Raw genomic sequence first — 20,598 nt, 5'->3', positions numbered from 1 at the left:
TGTATTTAGTGATACGCAAGCCCTGTGGGGGGAGAAGCCCCCATGCAATCGTGCACTGAGACCACGCAGGTCTGCGCTCGCACAAAACGGTGGAGGAGACGCTGCGGGGCCAGCAGCCGCGCACGCCATCTTCTACCTCCAAGTGTTTGACTCTGCAATTCTGCTATAAAGCCGCGTGAGCGGCTTAGTTATTTATTTAACTAAAAGCTTTTAATTATCTCTCTCACACACACGCATTACGTGGGGCGGGGAAGGGGGGGGGAAATAATCAGCCTACAACTGGTGACGCGCGGGTTCAAAGGAATTGTGTTTTTCATAGAAACAGCTAACTAGCCCAAATCTTCTCCTGCTGCTCCCAAACCGTGCCTCCATCCGCAGGGCTCCATCCCCGGTGTGTTTTGCTGTGGTTACAACTCAGGCTGACCTGACCCCTGCGAGAAGGACCTCGGTTCGAGCAGAGCGAGTCCAGGCTGTAGGGTTCCTCGGGTGGCCACGGAGGACGTTATTTCATGGTGTGAACCTGCCGGAAAGCCCGGCTGACATCCCATGGCGCTCACCCTCGCCAACAGACGGAAGGGATCGCTCTCCGAAAATACAGGCGTGGGAGGGAAGCACACAACGTGATGGCCATGGCCACGGCACGCGACCGGCCAGCCACGCAGCTCTCCCACCGCCAGAAACACGCTGCGAGCAGTAACGCTCCCCAGAGCTGCTCGTCTTCCAGGCTCTGCATCGAGATCAGGGAGATACAAAATACTCGGTCCCCTCCAAAAGCACCAGAGCTCAAGCGCTGTGCGACTTAATAAATTATAGATTATAAACCACTGCTGTAGACGCTTGCTCCGAGCACAGCAGCTAAAGCAAGTCGGCGTGGGAATTTGTTTCAAGAGCCTGTATCAGAATGGCAGCAGGGCTGGAGGAGCGTGCCCTGGAAGAGTACGAGCGCTTGAAACACACACCCCAAACCCACACAATTTTCCTCTCTGTGGAACTGCTTCATTAAAAAAAAAAAAAGAGATTTCGTCCATCTACACAGCCAAATTAAAAGTATTTGCTTTTAATACATAATGTTAGCGGCATTACACAAGCAAAAACTCACATAAACAGAAAACAACATAAACAGCAGACTGAACGTAAAGAAACTAATAATATTAATCTGGATTAACTACAAGCCATGAACATTCCTACCTAATCCATCCAACGGACAAAGATAAATCCCTGCTATGCCACATCCTACAGTTCTTTGCAACTTAAGGAACCACAGTACTGATCAAAATAACGTAGCAGATGAGAAGTATAAGGTGAAATCTTTACATATAGCCGCCTGCTTAATCTACACAAGATTATGGCAAAAGCCAAGCACCAAGAAAGCAGAACAATCATTGCAAAAGATCACCGAGCCCAGCGTGCAATTTCCACTCGAGATGCAAAGCTTCGCGTCGAGCTTTCCCAGAGAGATGCACGACAGCAACGAAACACAGCTCCAAGTCTGAACGATCTCAACATCTGCCATTTCTTAACGCTCCAGAAAAGCTGCACGGAGGTGAACCGTGGTTAGGAACCAGTAGGTCTGCAGCGGAGTTTAAAAACACAAAATCACGTTTATAATAGGAAACGATTTGCACCCATAGGGCTGCTGCAGGCCCCTCAAAGGCTACCTTATTAAAGCAACACCTCCGATTCATCACTGCTTATTACCACAAATGTAAAAGCAGCTTCAGCAAGCAGAGCAAGTCCAGACACTAACCCAGCAGAGTACACAAACACAGGCCAGCTCCAGCACCCCATCCGCAGAGCCGGGCACGCCTCCGCCCGCTCTGCCTCCCGCTCCGGTCGGTCTCTCTACTCCAGGCTGGGACACCTGGAGAGAGCCCGGAGCTCTCCCCACCCACAGCATCCCTGAGCTGCAGCGACTTCTCGGGCTTTTTCCAAGAAACAGATGCAATGTGGCAGTAAGCGGCTGAAGAAAAACCTGCTTTGCAGCAGAACTGGTCCCCCCAAATGAAGAGGCCCTCATCAAACGCCCCTCATTAGAGAACGCATCAAGGAAAGGTGTTTGATGAGAAACTCCTGGCCAGGTGCTGTGGACCAACACCTCCACAAACTTCCCCGAGGATAAAGAGCCGGAGATTTACTCACCGACACCAAAAATCCAAGATTCCTTTGAGACGCTAAATAACTCCTAGGGAAAACCCAGTACAGAGCCACTGCCTTCCATCAGCAACACTTCTGTACATACAGTTTTATTCCAGCACGTTACGTGCCACATTCCCGACATCATCATCCACCCATCAACATATCAAAGCACACGGAGCATCCCAACATCCCGTGGCTGGAAGCCTGCAAGCTACTCCGGCACAGCAACGCTTTGATCGCTAACGACTGAATTTGTAAACGCGGTTGCTTACTAGAGAAGCCACGTACCTACCAGCCTTCCTCCCATCAATTCAAATATCTGCTCAACAAGCAGTAAATGGGGCGTCAGAATAGGTATGTTTTACCACTTTCTGAAAATCAAACGCTGTCAAGTGAAAATATCGCGTCCGCTCATGCGGAGCACGCGGGCAGTTGGCAGCGCGTTACCGGAGACAGAAGCTGTAGATTTGGAGTATCGTTGTCTAAAGCATTTTTAGGCTTTGGGAACATACGGTGTGTTGAAACAGGCTGAGAAGTGTCCTTCCTCCCCTCGCCCGGACCAGGAGCGCCCGAGAGAGAGACTGCTGCCTTCCCCTCAAATGCTTTGCTTCCGATAAGAATTTGGTTTAAATTGCAATTGTGAGATCAGTTGAAAACACAGGTAATTCCTGTTCTTCTGATCTAAACTGATGCAGGAAATAATTAGTGCATTTATGTTAGGGAAAAAATCATCATTCTCTGTTTCACAAGGCTCTAATTGAGTTTTAAAGGTAAGGAGCGCTATGTTTATCCTGATATTTACCTTCTGCAGCAGATTACGTTTGTTCATGGGAATCCTAGAAAATCCTCGCCTTCTTTATTAAGGCCGTGTCAGCGGAGAGACGCAAAGGACCCCACTGCCTTTTCAATCACACCCAATGCCCAAAATTGTCACGGAAACGTAACTGAAGATGCCAGAGGTTGGCACCGTGATGTAAAAAAATAAATATCAAGTGCACTAGCAGCATCGACACCCGACACGCACCGCAAGCAGGACATCCCCATTAACAACCCCCACAGCGCTGCAGGAAAAGTCTCAATTAATCCAAAATATGGTTGTGCCAGCCGTCAGCAAAAAAAAAAAAAAACTCAAACTACGATTGTACCTCCACAAAACCACCTTTCCAGGGCTGGGGCACCGAAGGGAGCAGCTCCCGGGGCAGCGACAGCCGAGTCAGCTAATTGTGAAAGGAACCGCGCTCCACGGCATCGCCACAGCGATGAAGGGCGACAGCAGCCAGGTCAGAGCCCCGCCGCGTCTCCCATCAACATACGGCCGTATTCTCCTCCCCCTGAGATCCGACGGGGATTATTTTTACGTTCAGTAACTCAATTGTGAAATGAGAATGAACTAATTAGAAGGACCATCCCTCCAGATCTATGTAACTTATGCAAACAAAACCTAGCGCGTTTGGAAAGGCTTAAAATCCTTAAAATAAACAGCAAAGTAAGGCAAAAATTGGTTTTGTGCTGTTGTTCAGAAACAAGATCTTGCGTTGCTTCTCCGTATTTTTACCGGCATCTTAATTGAATTGTAACATAAAGAACTGAATTATAACTGAACTATAATTTCCAGCACAACACCTGCCCAAGAATTTGGACAGTCTCCAAGACATTTTCTCTTTGCAGCTGGACATGCAATTCTTAAATAAACATTTACGCACCCACAGCTGGGAGGGCTGCCGGCCCCTGCCCCAAAGCAGCCCCCCCAAACCGCACACAGCCCCCTCGGCAAACAAACGGGGAGCAAGTTCCTTCTCCCCAAGAAACACTTCAGCAACGGCGCTCGGGACGCTTGCAGACGCGGGACTCACAGATGTGGTCTAGGTGCGATTTTAACTCATTCCGGGGCACTTTGGAGTCGTTTTCATTGTAAACGTTGCTTGGTGGAGGTGAAAAATAAAAATACGCCTTGGCGGAAAATCCTTTCAGCTGAAGAGCGTTGCTTCCCAGCGGGCTGAGGTGTTTTCTTCAGCTGAAATTCAGAGAGAAGCGGGATGCCCGGCCGGTGCCAGACCACAGCACCCACATTCACCCCACGGGTGGGTGAGCAGGGCCCCTCCGGTTTGCAGAGCCCAGAGCTCTTCCCCGCCATGTCTCCTTCCTCCTCCTCCTCCTGCACAATGGACTCCGCGCAGAGCTGGGGACCCCGGCTCGGCCGCCGGCAGCCCCGGGCACCCTCTGCCCCAGCAAGGGGGGGACACTGGGTGCTAGCTCCCCCGTGTCGTGTCCCCCCACCCTGCTATTCCCCCCCATTTCTCGCCTCCTGCAGAATCTCTCTCCGGCTGAGCCTTTTGGCTTGCAGTTCTCCGTGACACGCACATCCCCACGGAGAGCTCGCAGAGCGCGCTGTGCACACACGGATACGCCGTGCACACACACGCCGTGCACACAGATACAACCGTGCGCACACACAGGCTGCACACGCACGTGCACTGCGCACACATGCAGAGACCGCAGCGGACACACACCACCGTGCACCCCACGTACACCACGCGCACACGTGTGGGTGTGCAGACCCCATACACACAGGCACCCTTTACACGCACAGCGGCGACCACGCACATGCACACACACACACCGTGCAGATACACCTTGCACGCACACGTGAACACACGCACTGCGTGCACGCAGATACACCATGCACGCAGACCGTGCACACGTGAACACACGCACTGCCTGCCTGCACGGATACACCGTGCACACTGACCATGCACAGATACACAGGACCCACGCACGCACACGCTGCACGCACACCGTGCACACCCCGCACACCGGGCACAAACACACACACGTATCCATACCATACAGGCCCGGACAGCGCAGAGACCGCGGGCAGGCGCCGATCCGCCGTTTGCACACACACGCACCCCCCGCACGCACCGATGCGCCCTGCACGCGCGCACGCCGACACACCGCGCAAAAACCATGCGCGCAGATAACGCCGTGCGCGCTGACCGCGCGTGCACACACGCGCCGTGCACGCACGCACACACACACACACACGCTGCACGCACGGACACGCCATGCACACGCACACGCCATGCACACACACGCACGCTGCACGCACACACTCGCCGTGCACACGCACACGCTCCCGCGCGCACTTACCCGCCCGCCGAGAGCGCGCGCGCGCGCGCGGCCGCCCCCGCGCGCGGCGCCCGCCGCCCTCCCGCCGGGCCGCGCCGAGCCCCCCGGTGCGGCGCCTGGGGGTCCCGCCGCTCCGCTCCGCGCCGCGCCGAGCCCAGCCCGCTCCGCCCGGGTGGTGCCGCCGCCACCGCCCGCCCCGCGGCTCTGCCCCCCGTGCCGCGCACCCCCGGCCCCGCCCCCACCCACAACACTGTAGTAAGTTCCCATTGGCCGAGAGCAGGGGGCGGGGCGCGAACGCCGCACTGCTGTTGGTGGAGGGGAAACCGCGGCTGGCGGGGAGGGTGGGGGGAGCGGGAGCGCGCGCCCCCTCATCGCTCTCCCCCCCCGCCCACCCCGTTTCCCTCCCTCAGGGCCGGGGCTCGGCGCCCGCGGGCGGCCCTGAGGGACCGCGGCCCTGCCCCGCCTCGGCCGCCTCCCTCAGCCCGGCGGAAAAACACCCCCGCGCCCCGGGAGGGGGAGGCCGAAATGACAGGATTACCGGCGGCCCTCCCCGGCGCTAAGCCGATGGGGTGGGGGGAGGGGGGCCGCGATCCGTTTGGCGCCGCCCGGAACCGGTACGAAAGGGGCAGGAGGGGCCCTGCCTGCCGGTAACGCCGAGCGGCGGCGGGCTGCTCTCTCCTCCCTCCCTGACCTAGATTCTAAATACAGTTCGCTGCCTCCCACAGAAAGTTGTGGCCCAGCTCAGGAGGGAGGACCCGGGGGGGGTTGCTGGGGTTTTATTTTTTTAAACATAAGGCCATTGGGAACCGAACAGGTACTGGCTCAGTCGATGGGGTGCCGAGCCGATAAAGCAACAATTGAGATGGTGAGCGCTTGGTCAGCAAGAAAACCCCACAGCCACGCTGGTGAATGTGCAAAAATGGGAGCACCAGCACAACCCCGCAGAGGAGACGGACCTGCCCGCCGCTTTGAAACTGTGCACGTAACAGCACGGAGGCTTTTCCTCGCCTACAGCCAAATTATAAGTAGTTATTTGAGTCAACCAGAGCTGTCCAGCTCTCCCTGCTACATACGCTAGAGCAAAACGCTGCCCAGCTTCTTGTCAGCGCTTCCACAGGGCTCCAGAGAGGTTGCTGCCAGCACGTCAGCCTGACCAGCTCTCAAATACTTACACAACCCCAAAAGACACATGGCACAGAGGCATCTCCATTTGCTTCCCAAAGAGAATTAAGCTATTAGGCACACTATTCTGCTTGCATTAAGAGCAACCATCCTACCTCTTCATCAGCAGATAATACCCAGGGCTGATGCACATCTTGGTTGGGATGGCTTCATCCTTGTGCTGAAGCCCTCTCTAGTACTGGCCTAGCAAGGACCACTCAAGTAAGGACATTTGTACTAAACAGGAGCCAAACCAACCCAATTTTCCAGAAAAATTAATACACTTCTCACAGCTATTTACCCCTTCTCCTCTATGTCTATGACACTCAGTTCTGCCAAAATACGCAGAACGCGGCAGCTGCCCCTCGTCTCGCTGTTGAGATCGCTTGCAAAAAGCTCCTTAATGGGAGGGAAGAGAGGGATTTCACCTTAAATCTGGACTATCTGGTGGTTTCCTTGGACTCAGTGAGCACACCTGATTCAAAGACACAGGTCTGGCGGCCGTAAATTGCTGCTCCTACACCAGGGACGGGCAGTTCCCCTGAAAAATGCCCTGAAGCTCCGACTTCACTGCCCATGGCATTAAATTAACACATTTTAATAGCCCAGGCTGTAAATGGAGGAGGCTCAGATGTGTGGTGCTGACCCACCACAATAACTGCTGCCTTTGCTACTGCTCACCCATGGATGGGCTGAAAACAGACTTGTCAGAAGAGAAACGCGAGTCCAAAGGGCTTTAAGGAGAAAACCACCGAGCAAAGAAGCCACAGTTTTTGGATGCGAAGGGTTGGCAACAGCTTCTTGCAATTAAGAAAAACAAGCAAACAAAACCTCACTGCTTCATCACAACACACACGCACGCTGACCGACGGCAGATTGCAGATTATACGGAGAAGAGACCAGGGCAACGAAAACTTCACATCAAAATGGTGATTTAACACCACGCAGTACGTCATCCACCATACTCAGATCACCAGATGATCCCCAACTCCATCTGCCAGAATCTGAGTGCAGCTAGCAGCAGCTCCCGTATTTTGAGCCATTATTTCCCAGGTGAAGCATTTATCCATAGGGAGCACTAGTGCGAGCTGCTGTACATGCTGTGCATGAGGGCAAAGGATGCTACTGCCTCTTCAGACCCCAAACAAATGGCCGAGAGTTCAAACGGCAGGAGAAACTTAAGAGCAGCAGAGTCATTAGGCATGAAAAGAGGCACATGGTCTGTGCCGTGAGAGTGCCTTGAAAATGTTCTCCTGGGGCAGGGCAATTTGAACCTAGGCCAAAGCAATCCTTTTGTAGGGTGCAGAAAAAAGAAAAAAAAAACAAAACCAACAAACAAACAAACAAAAAAAACACACACAAAAAACCCCAGGAAAAAAAAAAAACAAAAAACAAAACCAACACTTTTCTGCATATGGAAATACCACCATCAACACCACACTTCAGCTGTAAATCGCTGGCTTAGCTTCTAACCTTCTCCTTCCTACAGAGTCCCAAACTGACCTCTGAAATCCCATAGGAAGTAATGGACATTTCTTAAATTCTTCACTATAAGAACAGTTTGCCCCGTGCCAAGCCCGGATTGCAAATATTTAAAGAACTTTCCCAGTTATAGCTGGTTTAAGTCGCTTTATAGGAGTCAATCAGAGATTGAGAATTATTTCAGTAAGTCAGGATTTCTTGGTATTCGGCTGCTGGATATAGGAATAAGGAGAGGAATTAGATTCATTTTAGGCACGTGTCTGTGGTCTCCAAGGCAGAAGCTTACAAGCTGAAAGGCCACTTGGTGAGTGCTCAGATCCCAGTGGACTCGGTCAGTGCAAATCAACTGGGTCACAACGGAGAACGATGCCAAACCCTACCCTCTGCCTGTTAAATGTGCATGCAGCTAGCAAGCGGCTCAGAAGTACGCGCTCTAGCATCTTAGGAGCATCGAGACAGTAGATTAAATCCAGCTCAAGTAAGTTCTCCATAAAAAAAAAAATCCTTTGTAAGGTGATCCAGTGGTCTGCAGGGCCCCACAGGATGCACTGCTGGTAGGATTTGTTGTAAAACAGGTGCCAAATTTAGACCAGTGCTGGTGAACACTGTGCCTAGAGCGTTACTGGCAAAACAATAAACTGCACAGAGCTCTCCTCACCCCAAGGAGCTTCTCTACGTGAGGAATTCCCAGTCTAAACAAAGGAATCGTGCATCACACTGGTATCGGTGCTCCCTCCCCCAGAGCAAGCAGGATTTGAAGTGAAGAGAAATACCCAGGATTACACCAAGTTCTAGGAAAACAAAGAAATTAAGCTGGTCAACCGAATCATTTATCCACTACTGCTCCAAATAAGCTGGTTCTGCCTGTATTATGCATACGTTTGTACACGCACAATAGGCATACTGGGTTTACGTGCCACGTTCACACATTTCGCTAGCAAGTGGCAGTCTCCAGAGCAGCAGCAGCCATTTCACAAGAGCGAACAAGGTGGGAGGAGAGCAGGTGGCTCAGTTTTGCCAGCTACTGGCCCTCTGCCCTTGGCTCCTCTTCCGAGATTTACTGTCACCATCAGCAGTGCTGATTTGGCTGATAGCAGGCGGCCAGGATGAGGTATAAAGGAAATCTCCCTTTGGCTTCCCAAGCTTCGTTTTACTGTACAACATTGATCTAGAACAAAGATATTTCAGGTAAATGATTTACCTAGAAAGAAGGGGTGCTTCAGCTAAGGCTGCGTTTCTCCCGTGCTCACCCCTCGATTTAGCACACAAAGTGGCAGGCACAGCAGAATTCACTGCCAGAAAAAGCCTCCGACGGGCTGAATTGCAAAGTCAAGAAATTTTCACGAAGAACTGGAACACACTGCACCGCTTTGCTACAACACGTGTGTGCGCAGTGAAGGCAACCTGCTACATCTACACTCACCTGGCTCTGTATCAAGTATTTAACCAAAGATTAAATCTAGTCCAGCCCATCGTAGCACTCTCCAAAACCAACAATCGATTCATTGTTGAGCGAGTTATTAAAGGGCCAAGCAGCACCCGCCATAGTTAAAGAGACTAAGTGATTTTGCTATTGTAATCCCACTTGGCATCATGGCAGTCAGCCTCAAGTTTTGCTAAATCCAAGTTGCTTCTCCTATCCTTTTCTGTGTGGTTTCCTACTGGAGAGTTTTCCTTTGTTGGTTGTTTTAAGAGCAGGAGTTGTGCCCTTTAAGGGCCATTGTTGCCAAACTGAAACTGCATGTTCTTTCCTGTGGGCAGAAGAATCCAGTTTTCGAGCCACTACATCTTTTTGGTACTGGCTTACGTGGATGCCTTTTGGGGAGATGGGGAAGGCAGAGGGGACGGCTGGGCAACTAAGCCTGTACACGTAGGAATTCACGTCCCACCCAGAATCTCGTTAATTTATGCAAAAAGCTCCCACTGTGGGTTTCATCAGTTTGCGTGAAGTTGATGTTCACTTGAGTCGGTGTCTTGCAGCACAGCTGACTAGCTCCAAGAAGAGAGAGGAATAAAATAGACGAGGAGGAGCATCAGCTCTCTTCAGGCTGCATGCCAGTGCACGGAAGAACAGCTCCCTGGAAAGTCAGCTTTGTTCCAGGGCTTAGAGACAGTGCGTAAATCACATTTCTGCCAAGATGCACCATTTAAAGATTAGAGGAGGTCAGCTTCAGATTGCAGCATCGAGTTTTCATACAGTGAATGTTTCTACATGGAGAAAGAAATACTTTTCCCCGTCAGTATGGGTAGGAAGTATTAAACATACGAGTGGCTGCACTTAAAGGATCTAGAAAGTGCTTTAAAAAGCCTGGAGAATAGATTACAGGCAATGCTGTGAATACAAGTAGTGCAGGTTCAGGAAAAGGCAGAATCAGCATGGCATGAGCCTGAGCTCTAGAAAGAGCCCAAGAAATGGACTGAACCATGGAAAGAGCCGTTGCAAGAGATACGGCCGGCCCAACGGCACGCTGACCTCCATCAGGTTGTGAGCTCTCCCTCATTTCAAGCATTTACCAGTTTTTCATTCCCTAGCAGCCTTAGTGAAGACACAACTAAAAACAGAGGAGCGTGCTGCTCACAGAGAGTGCTCGACTCCCTGCCCCTCATTAATAAATTCCAGGAGACGCTGCTGGAAACCTCTATGTTTGGGCAGCAGGAGGAAGTTCAAGCCCTTGCACCAGCCTCCTAAACCAAACACGGACAGCCAGCTTGTCCAGAAACGCAGCTGTCAATTCAGCGGGGGACAAGCTCAGCTATGCAGCCTTTGTTGAAATAAACCCAAAAATAACAGTTAGTGCCACCTAGAGACCAGTGCTAAGGCAGGGAGGCAGAAGAGCCATACCACAAACAAAGGATGTCAGTGGCTGATTTACTCCTTGCACGGATGAGAAGTCAAACTGCAGCGAGGAGAGGCTCTGGTCCATTTAAATAACACCAGGTAGGTGTTTTTTTGAGCTGCAGCTTCTCCCCAGAAAGGCACCGGGTACGTGAAGCTGTCACCAAAGGCTGCTCAAGCACAGATTTGACTCCATACTGTTACTCCCCCAATTTGGGCAAAGAACATCCCTTGGCTTCAAAATACTCAGAGCTCTTTGGTTCAGGGAAGGAAAGTTTCAAGATCAGGGTTTATTTAGGACCGATGCGTACCTAGCAGTAATTTAGAGCTCAGCAGAGAGCCCTCCAGCCTATACTAACACATCACTTGTAATCCAAAGGCCGGACAGCAAATTCACCCAAGCCGTGAACCCAGCACTAGACAACTGACAGCAGTTCGTTATTGCAGGCTAGGGACCTCGGCGAGGGACACCTGGCAAGACCTAACATTTATTTAATGAAGACTTTAGCTACGGAGAGCAAATACAACTTCTAAACAGAGCATGGGCTACCTTATTTCTTCCAGAAATAAAGAGTTGAATCTCTGCACCACCTTGTTCAGTGCCGTTTCCCCCACCTGCTATCTCCTTGGACCTTGCAGGGTTTGTCTTAAGCTACTAACTGGATCAGATTCGTCACCCCGAGTGCTTTCTATAGATCATCCCACAACCTAATACAGCACAGCCAAAGTCTGCTGAGAGCCATTTCTGCAGGTGCGCAATAATTAATTGGTGCACATTTCCATATCACAAATAAAAAAAGACTTCTCAGCTTGGTTGAAATGCAGTATATTAACCTTTGAAACTGGCAGTCATGGATACCAGCTTCAAAAAGATTAATATCAATAGGACAAAATCCCAGAGGACAGCATCACGATGCTGCCAGTTTTTCTGGAGCTTTACAAAATAAGGCATTTTGAGGCTTTATTTAAGGTCCTATCTTTCCATGCTCATTTTATAAAGAAAAGCCAAAGCAGTTCAGATTTACAGGCAGGATTGAAGTACTGGAAGTGGGGAGAGGGGGGGAAATCAGAAGTTGTAGAGGAAAGCTGTGGGTATGGATGGAGAGACTGGGAGGAGAGGGCAGGAAGCATGCTTCATCTGAACTGTTGCCATCGTCACAGTTAATTGCTAAGAGTTGTCCTCTCTGAGAAAGGTTTGTTACTGAAATAAATAATATAACTCTCTTAGTTCAGCACGTTCTGCAGGTCCACAGAGGCTGCAAGTTAACATGGTGTACACGGTAAATCTTTCGAGCAAGAGACGCAGCAACAGTTTTGAGATGCACACTACCCGGATCTCACCCCTGCATTCAGCTTTCACCGCAGACTGCATCAGAAAGAAGCTAATAATCATTAAGCTGCCATCTTTTATTTCTAATTATTTGTCTCCACAGCAGGGTTCCTCCAACCATCAAGCAATAGGGAAGCAAGTCTCAAAGGAGTAACTGTTTTGAAGAGGGCTTGCAGCTGCCACCGCATGAATGGCTCTCCAAGAACAGTAGCAACTGCTACAAACTGCCCACAGAGCTAGGAGGAAAGCATCTCTGTTTAGGCTGTTTTTCAATGTTGGTTTTTAGGTCAACTAAAACAGCTTTTCTTCTGCACAAGAGATGCAGAAAGCTCACTTACTTTTGAGTTTTTGCTTTCATTTAATTAGATGGTAATTCAGAAGGCAGCACTGCTATTTTAAACACCATAATGAGAACTATTTCACTATTTACAAAGCATTAAAGTGAAACCACTGAGCTAAGCCAGCCCTAGAACTTGACACCGCATCTGGTTCTGATGGTCTTTTCTGAAGGGGTGGGACAAGCAAAAGAGATACCCTGCTGCCACATTTCAAAGCAGAAAATCTCACTGAAAAGTGGAAAAGCAGGAGACCTTATTTGTTCTTCCTCTTTGAGCTATACGTGAATAAGAATTAAGGTGAGACCCAAGTTCACAACCCAACTGCTGTTCAACAGCTTCACGAAGCAATGCACCTCTCTAGGTGAACCCACGAATTAAGGGATAGAAAGAAAACAATTTCATATACAGGTAAACTTTAAGATCACAACACGTGGCTCCCAGCATCACCAACGCCAACGTATGGACAGAGACAGCCCAGCAGCAGCCCGTTAACGGACACGCTGCGCTTACCACCTCCTTTGCCACAAAGATAGCTCTGAACATTTTTTCAGCCAGCGCGCATGACCTCACTTGGGATTTCTCGACAGGCTTCAAATAATGGCAACATACATACGTTGCCAATCTTAGCTTGCGGGTCAAGAGCACAACCTCACACCTCACAGGCTCCTCTTGCTGCACTTGCATCTTCAGCATTTTTCTTCACGGTTTCTGCCCTCCAGCTTCTCGTAGCACATCCCTTCACGGAAGCTGCTGGTGTGTTACTTTTAGGACCGATGCCCAACGCTTATCAGGCCAGGAGGGGAGATTCACTTACTACAGCTCCTATGCATTTTATGTTTACCTAAGAGATAAGCCAGGCTTAAAGATGGAAAGGCAACCTGAGCCTGCCGATTTCTCTGCTGGGTGAAGGTCAGGGCTGCCCCTGATCCAGTGAAACTGTACCACACAACCTTTATCTTTGCCATTGCTAACAAGGTACCACTTAGCTTTCTCATTTGCTTACCAAGATTAGTACCAAATATTCAGCAAGCAGCAAATTTCGTCTTGTATCCGGGTCAAAAGCCCAGAAGCCTATAACAAGCAGGACCATTGAAAAGCAATTCTCTACTCTCTGTGCAGTACATGAAAGACAACAGACCGCTCACACAGACAAAAGTCGCAGTGAGACTGCTCTGGGGAAAGCAAACCAGGGGTTCTTCAGGTTACCAGCTTTCCCCAAGGAAGAAATTTACCCTTGACCAGAGACTTGTCACACAGCGATAACCAGAAGGGTGACTGTGTCCTGAAGGTCTGCTCGAGCACGAAGGAGGAAGACTCTGCTGCCGCTCACCTGGTCCGGGACAGCCTGGCACAGCTACAGCCGCTGCGCTGGCAGACACATGCCTCTCGCTTACCCACCCCGACAGTCACACGAGTGAGTACTTGCATTTTGCTCCAAATACGAGCTCCTGGCCAGCACGCTGCCAGCCTGCATTTCTTGCAGTTACACCTCTGTGCAGAGGAGTTTTATTCTGCATTCAAATGACTGCTGGGTGTTTGGTGGGGATGGGAGCTCAGCACCTCTGATCAAGGCAGGTTCTCTAGTTAATTAATGATCCTTCTTTTAGAGACTTGGTAGCAAAGAACAGCTCATTCAGAACAGGAGACAGCTGCTCAGCTTCCAAATACAGTGCTTCACTTACTTCTGTGTAAGAACAACAGGTTTATGCTTGGATTTGATTCATCTCTCCTGCCCTTCCCTGTGAGGCGTCGTATAATAATGCTGAGTTTAAGAATAAAGCAATCTGTTCCCAGCACCTTCCTCTGCTTTCCCTTCAAGTCTTTCATCAGTGACTGGCAGTACATTGAGCGCTCGGGCTCGGAGCAGAGCTGCTCTAAATATGCTCAGTCCTTTCCGTTACTGGGAGAGAAGAGGATATTACTGGGGAAGGGGGGGGTAATGGACAGGAAAGGGGAAAGCTTATTGGCAGGAGGATACTTTACATTTTAAAAAACAAGTCAATTAAAACCTTCTGAAGTTTCCAGAGATAGCAAATCAATGCAAAGGCACTTCTGCATCCAGAGAACCTCTAATTTCTTTCCTCTATCCTGAGCACACACACCTTCTTTTGAGAGGCACAAACAGCACCTCACAGCCACGCTCAGGGGCAGGCACCAAACCTCTCCTGGGAAACCACGAGAATCCACCCCACCAGGACGATTTTCCCCCCATGCAAAGCAGGATCTCTGTGAACGCAAGCTGGAAACATCAGTGCCCGCTTCAATTCTCCAAGCTCGAGATGCATTTCCCCTCCTCTCCTGCCAGAAAGGCCTCAGGCTCCTCTCCATGCCCTGCGAAGCCCTGCGCATCTGCAGGTTTGCAAAGGGGAAGCCAGCCCAGCGCTGCGCTCCGGCCGTCAGAGAGTCCCTTACACAACCAGGACTCTGATTTACCATCAACAGCTGTCAGGAATCTGGGGAGAAACAGCAAGTATTGCTTTCCACTACCAAAAACATTTTCACTTCCATCTGCTCACTTGCTGGCTGTGCTTTTATTGCCGGGTCAGTGCTCCGCAGCTCAGGCTGGTAAGAAAAACTACTGCTGGGGGCTTTTTCATGTTATAAACTTGGCCTGGAAATTGCTAAATGAAGTGATTTTCAATATCCAAAATCTTCACACACACACACACACTCAAGACAAATCCCACTGTTTGATAACAATCAATGCTCCAGAGTTTAAGACAGAAAAAACAGTTCAGTTCATTATTTAAGCCCAAGTGATTCGTTCCAGCTATTTCCCCTCACTGATCTAACAAAGCAGGTACTTACCCAGAGATGAGACAGCCAGGCAAACCACGCAGGCAAGGCACCAAAATCCATCACGGGGCAGTGTATAGAAGAGAAAGGAGAACAGATACTGGTTAATAAGCAGTTCCAGCTAAACATGAAAAACCCCACACACCCGCCAGAAAAATCCCTCAAGCCACAAAACCAAGTGCTCACACTTGTATTTTACGTGAGCGCTGCACGCAGAGTTCACGTAAGCGAACTTTGGTGTCTGACTCTTCCCAGAACTGAAGGTGGAACCGGACGTTCACGTTGAGCCACTTCTTAGAAATGTAAACACCAAATGGGGAAGGAAAAAAAAAAAAAAATTAGCCCGACATTACTTAACGCTGATAATACAGCGAGCAGTGACGCAGGCGTCCTGTGCCTGCCGGCCTCCAGCGAGTACAGCCCCCGGAGCCCCGGCCGGTGCCCGGGGCGGCACGGCACGGGTCAGGCACCACCGAGCCCTGGGCAGAGCCGGGCTGGAGAAGCGGCGAGCGCGGTGCGGAGGCTGCAGACTGGCCCCGTGCGCTTCTGCGTCCGTCCGGCTCCTCCAGCCTTACATAACTTCTCGTGCAAACTTCTGCAGGGGATGGACATGGCCCAGCGCCTCCAGCCCCAACTCCACAGGGCTCCAACTGAGCCCTCTAGCGGGCTTTAAAAACTCAACAAAGCACCCATAGACCTAATTTAATTAACACTCTGCCAGAGGCCTCTAAACCCTAATCCTCTCAACAAAAGGATCATTAACTAAATGAAGAGATTCAAGAGAGCAACGGTGCTCTCAGCCGCAGCAAGGCGGGCTGCGTGCTCCAGCGGGCACACGCTGGGGCCCGAGGAGGGTCCCGAAATCCAGCCAGATCCTCAGCCCATGCCGCAGCCCCACCGAGGGTCCAGGGACCTGCTTGACACGGGTGCACAGTTGAACGCTCGTGGCACATAGGGGAAGTCTAGCACGGTGCCGGACCCCTCCACAGCCACCCTGCCACACTGGAGAGATGGGCACAAGCCCGCACCCATCCTTTGGGATGCACTGCAACGCTGACAGCCCCAGGGCTGTCATCTCCAGCGAGACTGAAACCCCGAACTGCTGAACCAGGAGAGGATTAAGATGGAGCGCTGGTTGGTTTTAAGTGTTATTATCCACTGATGTCAAGAGCCTAGCAAGCAGTGAAGAGCTCTCCTTTCAAGAGGCAGCTTTGGTCCTTCAACCGAAGGCTGGGAAAACATCTCTATCTTGCCCGGCCCTGCCAGCATGAACACCCGGAAGGGTTTTCCTCACTTAAGAGAGCGGGGTGTTTGTTGGCAGGCCAATTTACAGCATGCAGGGTGCCGTCCGATAAGGTGCAGCCGGGGAAAACCTTTAAAGTCAAAGGTTCCCAGCCCACGAGCTTCACCCCAACGAACCAGAGTCTGGTTTTGCCCTTTGCAGGTGGCTCCCTTGGGAAGCCACCTCCAGCTCCTAAGCCCCACAGAGGATCCAAAGCACCGCGGCTGCAAGGAGCACATCCACGAGACTACTCATTAGTATGGTGAGCAGGAGCAGAAGAGAGCTTAATTACAGGGCAGGGATTGTTCCCTCCGGGTTCGGATGTCAGCGGCAGGCTCGGCGGGGCCGTGCTGCCCCACGGGACAGGCGTTCCTCGACAGAGCCCGCAGCAAGTGCCGCCTTTGCCTGTGCCACGTGCAGAGCCTGTGGTCAGCGGGATCCTGGTTGGGGCTCTTGCGATGAGCTGCAGAGCCTCAGGCTCGCAAATGTGAGAACCCAAAACAAGGAAGACTTGAGGCATTGCTTGCAAAAAAGCTTCTCTTGGTCAGCAGCAGCCTGCACAGGTCTCTCTGGAGATGTTACTGCAGCCCACCTATAGGTACTGGTCCTCTGGTTTTGGTGCTGTATGCGACCACCCCTGTCCTGAGGAACTTGGTCTCATCAGCAGCTTCTGAAGCTCAAATCTGAGCTCCAGCCTTGACATTCACCAGAGCAGAGACTGCAGTAGCTGCTGGTGGGGCAGGTTCATACCCCAGAGGCTGCCACAACCTGGGGCAGGGCTTTTAGGGTGGCCAGGAGATGCTTTCGCACACTACCTCTCTCCAGACCAATGCAGCCTTCCCTGGAGGGACCTCAGCCCTCCAAGGTGCCAGCCAAGCCCGTTGCAGACCCTCTATGTTTGGGTTTGTATGCTGGAAAGCATTCAGAGATGACCCCATTTTCAGTAAGTGCCTTTCGCCCGAGCCTTCTCCCTGCAGCTTTTCGGGATGTGCCTCCAGGATAGAACTGACACGTCGTCGAGGCCTCCTTGCCTGAAGATGCAGGAACAACTGTTCCCGGAGTTAATGAGGCTGTCCTGCTTTGACCCGGGGCAGTTTTCGGCAGACACAGAATAAGCAGTCCTCTCCACGTTCACCTCCTGGAATAAATCCCAAGAGCTCCCGTCTCCCCAGCCCAGGCCAGAACACAGATGGTCGTAGAGATTAAAACATACAGAGAATTAACCACCCCATGCAAATGAGCTTCTTCATCCAGCCCAGCACTGCCAGGTGGTTTGAGGTACAGCGCTTGGATGTGATCATCACGGTTTGCTGAGCTCCGATAAGAGCCTCGTATCGACCAGAACAGGGGCCAGAAAGCCAAGAAGTTTGAAGGCAGTTTGTAGGGGAAGCAAGAAGCAAACTGCCAGAGCCAGGCAGCTGCCGTAACCACATTTGCCTCCTGCTACAGCAGTGGGGAGGAAACAGCAGCACCAGGAAAAAGCCTGGGCAGCAGCATGGATCAATTCTGCACTTGGATATCTTGTGTATTCCCACCAAAAGGCAGCTTGGATGGATCAAACAGCCTGCAACCCCAGCCCGAGCCATCTGCAACTCTGGATGCTGCCCCAACACCTCCGATTGCCGCTCGCAAGGCACCCGTGGGCTGGCAGCAAGGGAAACCCACACTGGCCCCCGCTGCCACTCCTAGAAGGCTGAAGTCTTGGCACTCAGCTGAGGCACAGGATCTGACACAGCACAGCACACCAGGAAGGATCTGACCGTCACACAGGGCCAAGCCACCTTCCCGAGAAAGGCAGGGCTTTCTCCAGGCTGCCTCCCAGGGAGGAACCGCACCCCAAACCCACAAGCACATTAGCACCACCAGCGATAGGTTTAAACCATATTTCTTTTTTACTCAAAACCAGGGAAAAAATTCTGAGAAGACTGGACTTCTCTCGCTCAGCCACATCCCAGCTGCCAGTCGGTATTTTTAAGGGACAGGTTTCAAGCGCACGATGATACAGACGACCATGTTTGCTATTAAAAGCCTCCACTCCGCATCCGAGGAAATCCCCGAGCAGTGCTGACCCCATCTGCCAGCCACGGATCGGCCGAGGCCAATCCCAACCGTACGGGAGAGGTTCACCCCCACCTCAGACACAGGCACCCCCAGCACAACATCAACACGGACGGAGAAAGTCACGTTACAGCCCAACGTGGCTCGGGGCCGGGCCAGCATCTGCCCTCCATTGCTCCCGTGCTCGGCGTTCAAGTTCACGCAGATGCAGGGAGGCACCTGGGTGCTGTTCCTGTTTGATACAGACCCTCAATGCAGAGAAAGAGTTCCCCTCAAGTTTTGAAGTGCCCACAAACAGCTTACGCCATCTCCAAGGGTTTTGGGAGAGCGGATACAGAAATATAAGCCCTTAAAGGCTGGTGCTGTCTGGCAAGCAGCTAAACCATCGCTGCAATCAGGGGATAGCAATCAAGCAGGGATCAGCTCACGGAGGTCACGTACAGCATGATAAACGCTGTAATGCATCGGCTGCGTTAACGCCCTGCTAGAATGATGCTTCCAGACATCGGTCCACCCCATCTCCCACCCACGCCAAGCAGAGCTCAGCACCGACACCGGGTTCTCCAGGCTGTAAGCAAGCTCAGAGCTTCCCCACGTCTCCCACCCCATCGCTGCGATGCGCTGGCTTGTTTGCAACACCTATAAGATTGTTTTAACACTGCTGCGGTCGGAGCTCGGTCACTCCGAAGACTCCCAGCACACGTCAAGCCTCACACCCCCTTGCTCAAATCCAGCTCAGGTCAACCGTGGCCAGATGTAATTACCTACATGAAAGGAGCTTGAAGCCGCCTCTAATAAGAGGATGTATTTGTGCCGTCAGGCCAGGGTTCCTCCTCCTTTTTTGCTGCTTACCAGGGTGCCAAAACTTGCCTGACATTAAGTGGAACAGCAAGAACTTAACCTCATTCCTTGCTACCAAATCTGGCTTTCCCAGAAACAGCAGGAGAAGGCAGGTTTCTTAGTCACCTATTTACCAACAGGAGCAGAGAACATTTTAACATTCATTTAATTGAACAGCACACAGTGGCTTTAGTTGTGTTGGCAAAAGGCTTTGGGATGAGCAAATGGAGGAGCAAGGGCAGGCCCTACACCCCAAAACACTTCCCAGGGGCCAGGCAAAATGCCGCCGTTGAGCCCGCAGCCTCCGCAGCCTCCCGGGTCCTTTTTCCCAGCTGCCTTCAAATCACCAAGCTGCAGGAAGAAGCAGCAGACAACTCTAGCTAAGAGGTACAGCAAAATAAGACGACCCAAGCTCCCTTCCAGCCTCTCCTCCTAAAATCTGCACGCGAGAGGCAGCTTTAGAGCCTTCCCAGAGCAGCAGGGTCCGACTCGCACGAGGCTCAGACAACACAAAGCCACTCTGACCCGCTGTTTTCTGCCCCTGAGCAGCCACTCGGACCGGGAGCCCAGATGGTGCCTGTGTGTGCGCTGCCCACGGTGCCCCGCAGTCTGATATTTCAGGATTTTCTCGGGAGGCATCAGGAGGGGACTAGAGACAAACCATGCTAATTGGATAGACGAAGAGTCCTCCGCAGCCCTATAAAGCTGTGAGCAGCTGCTCAAAACCTCTTGTGAACCACAAAAATAGTTTCATCTAAGGAGCAGGCATGGATTAAACGCCACAAATGCTCTTTTCTTTTCTCTGTGCAAAGTGCATTTTTCCCCTTTGCGGTCCCAAAACAAAAACCAGACCCGCAGACCAAACCAGGAAATTCAGCAAACTTTGAGCACCAACAATAGCAGGAGGATTTTCCAGACCTTCAAGCTTGTTTTGCAAGTCCCAGATTATGTAAAGCGCCGCTCTGCCATTGTCGGGGAAGCCGCGCTGCCTGCTCGGTGCCAGAGCCAGCTGGCACCGCGCTGCCCTCCCGGCAGCGCCTGCACCTAGCGAAGGCAGCGGGGTCTTGTGCAACGCCACGAACTCCTTCCCAGGCACCTTCCACTGCAGCTCTAACCACGCGGCAGCAACTGCCTTTCATTTTACACCTAATTGTTATGTGATTAATCATCTTCCCAGGGTCTGGGGTTGTTTTCCAGACTACCATCCTGC

At 51.6% G+C, this 20,598-nt stretch overlaps 1 protein-coding gene across 10 annotated transcripts in view; it reads right to left on the bottom strand.

The window, feature by feature from the left end:
* The window catches only part of EPB41 (erythrocyte membrane protein band 4.1), a 96,383-nt gene that overhangs the window by 71,487 nt on the left and 4,298 nt on the right, over window positions 1–20,598 (bottom strand). For 2 of the 10 annotated variants that reach the window (XM_075173648.1, XM_075173656.1), the window contains one exon: window positions 15,395–15,501. The exons of the other annotated variants lie outside the window; for them this stretch is intronic. The gene's annotated coding sequence lies outside the window, so the exon portion shown is untranslated. Of the gene's footprint in view, window positions 1–15,394; window positions 15,502–20,598 lie in introns of those variants that run through there. 10 annotated transcript variants of the gene reach the window in all.

Source organism: Calonectris borealis, chromosome 25 (assembly GCF_964195595.1).
Source record: "Calonectris borealis chromosome 25, bCalBor7.hap1.2, whole genome shotgun sequence".
NCBI lineage: Eukaryota > Metazoa > Chordata > Aves > Procellariiformes > Procellariidae > Calonectris > Calonectris borealis.
The sequence above is the reverse complement of the archived record's forward strand: the minus strand, read 5'-3'. Positions and strand labels throughout refer to the sequence as shown.